We start from the raw sequence: 3,144 nt of genomic DNA, 5'->3' as shown, positions 1-3,144 counted from the left end.
TGCACAGCAAGGAGACATGGTCCATTGGAAGTTGACAAGCTCAGAGACTGCCGGTCCCTCTAGCTCTGCCCACACTAGTAAAAGCTGCCCTTTCACGTGGGGATGACCCCCTTCATCAATGCAAAGCCCCAAAATGTAGAGATATGGCTGAGCTGAGTCATCTCTTCCCTTCATCTTTGCCTGGGGAGGACTTCAAGTAGAATTGGAAGTTTATTAGTCAGGACTCAGTTGCAAACAGCAGAATCCATTGCAGTCTGCTTAAGCAGAAGACTCTCATAGAGTCTCCAGGAGAGCCAGGGCATGAAGCTTCAAGATTGTGCAACCTCGGACCATGCTCAAATTACAACGTCCGACCGCTCAGCAGAGACCCTGAGCCCACCTCTGGGCACAGTCACCTCATCCTGCACCACCCATGACATCACAACGACCCTGCCACTGCTGCCTTTTCCCCTCTGGCCAGGCTAAAGCCTGGGCTGTATCTCCATCTTCATCTTTCTCCTGCAAAGAGAAGTCTTGCGCACGCGCACCTTGCTGATTGAGCTTGGATCACAAGTCTGCATACTGGCTTCAAAAGCAACTGGAAAAGCACGCTGCTAGCTTCCTTCTTAGGAAGGTAAACTTAGAAAGTAAGAAATTCCCCAGTCATGTGAAATGTGCCCAAGAGGAGCCAACGGGGGTGTCTTCATCTCCCATGAAGCATTAGGTCTGTAGTTAAGTCTGTATTGTTTTCTAAGACTGGGAACAGTAGGGCCTCCCAGCATCCTGTTTCTTCAATATTAAACAGGGCCATCTAAGACAGAATAAAACCCCCTTTGTCTTGGAATGCTTTCCTTCCACTCAGGACCAGCTACATAATTTTCAAGGCCCAGTAAGAAATGAAAATGCTGAGCACTTTGTTCAAAACTTCAGAATTTAAAGACAGACAGAAGAACATTAGACCAAGCTGGGCCCTCTGAGGATAGGTTCTTGGGTGGCTGCAGAGATCACACACTTATAAAGCCTCTGCTTCCTCTTCCCTCTGGTTGACCAGTGGGATTTATGTTGTTTGGACTCTTGTCTAATCTACTCTTGCTAGACATGGTAGAAAGAGATGGGAATTCAAGTGATAGCCTTGATAATAAGATCTGGTAAGGTCTAGATACATCTGGAAACCTATTAGAGCTCATTGAAACTCCTATCACCTGTTACCTACACAAAGAAGAAATGATGGAACACCAAGGCTTAATTGAGAACAAAAGTTGCTTTGGCAATCTTGTTTATACTGCCTCTCCTTATAATGCCCTACTGTTTGCTGTTTCTCATGGCGTATGGGTTGCTATGGTGAGTGAACTGGGACAGGATTGTGAAATGTGACAGAGGTCTTTCTCTCTCTCTCTCTCTCTCTCTCTCTCTCTCTCTCTCTCTTTCTTCCTTTCGTTCTTTCTTCCTTTCTTTCCCTTCTTATATAAACCTTGGTCAAACGTATCCTTCGAAGCAAAGGTAAGACACCCATAGGCTGATATTGCCTGCCAAAAGATACACATGTCCAACATTTTTATAAAAAGAACATCCCAAGATTCAACCATCCATACTAAGGCTTCCTGAAAGTTCTATGGGGGCTTCAGCTACCAAAAGAGAAAGCTTGGCACTGGTTACACTCCAAACTCATCTGAACACCTGAAAGGATTCCAGTTGCTCCTGTCACTGTAAGTCTAATTCCCACCCACAGTGGTGAGGTGGTTTGAGTAAAGGTATGACAATGTCAGCCCTTGGAAGGTGAGATAGAAGCATGTTACCCTGTCAGGTGTCCTTAAATGTGCTGAGGAAAGGAGAAAGGATGCAAGTACAGACAAGAGGAAAGTCCAGCTTGGGCACAAGAGAGACTATTTCTTGTGTCAATGAACCAGGGAGAAGCCAAAACATAAATGGTATGTGGATAGCAGAGTTGGAAATCTAAGATTGAGAAAATGGAAAGAGGGAGGAGGGAGTGAGTTCAGGTGGTTTGGGAACATAACCCAGAGGTTCTTAACGTTCATGTAGCCTTATTCAATACAGCAGATGTCCAAGCACCCCAACTCGGGGATCACCTGGTTATAAAACCTCCCTTCCATTTACTGGCTGTGTGATCTTGGAGAAGTGACTTAACCTCATCAAGGCTCAATTTTCTCATCTGTAAAATGAAGATAGTGATAACTGTATGAATGATTAAATCATTCATTAAACATTTATAACATGGCCTGGTTCCTGGTAAGAAATCAATAAATACTAGCTATGGTCATGCCAAGGGTGAAGATGGCGATGATGATGAAGGTGACTGATGACGATGGTCAAGGACACCAGCCTGTCTCCAAAGCAGAGAACCCAGGAATAAGCACCATGGGGTGGGGCCAACTAGCATGTGGACCCCACAAAAGAGGAGTAATGGTGGGAGATGAGGAGGGACCAGGAGAGGAAGACACAGAAGGCGAGGAGCCAGTTAGGAGGCCTTTGCATCATTCTCAGTGAGAGAGACTGAGCCCTGCCCAGGGCAGTGTTGGGGATGATTTCTAAACAGCCATGAGGTCAACTAAATGCTATCCTCAGTGATTTTCAAGCTGTTCAGTTTCCCAGCTTTATAGTGAATATTTGGCCAGGTGTCCACACAAATCAAATGAAGGCACCATCAGGAGGGGCCCAGGGGTCAGGAAGAAAGATTGGTGTATTCAGAGCTGCACATCGAGGAATGAGTCTGCTGCTGATGGAAAATCTCTCTTCCCTACAGCGATTTACAGGGCCCCATGGGATGTTAAAGCACTCCCATAACCCCCAAGGGATCAGAGTCTCAGAGTCTTCGGGTCTGAACGACCCACACTTGCTTTAAGTAAGAAAAGGAGTAAGGAGAACAGGGAAGTGTCTGTGATATTTTGGTTTTGTTTGTGTCTTCTGGAAATGTTTTGTGTTGGGTCAAATTACCACACATATGTGATATGTGCATGTGTGTATGTGGGTCTGCATTTCTCTTTTTCTGACTGTAAAAGTAATTTCCTCTTTAGAGGAAATTTGGAAAGTACAAAAGTTCAGAAGTCAGAATAGAAACCAGTGATAAAACCACTCTGCAGAGATCATTGCTCTGCCTTTCCTTCCACTGATTTACGGTATGTATGTCACACACACACAATATATATA

The sequence above is a fragment of the Rhinolophus sinicus genome, linkage group LG02 (genome assembly GCF_036562045.2).
Source record: "Rhinolophus sinicus isolate RSC01 linkage group LG02, ASM3656204v1, whole genome shotgun sequence".
Lineage (NCBI taxonomy): Eukaryota > Metazoa > Chordata > Mammalia > Chiroptera > Rhinolophidae > Rhinolophus > Rhinolophus sinicus.
This window is presented reverse-complemented; position numbering follows the sequence as displayed.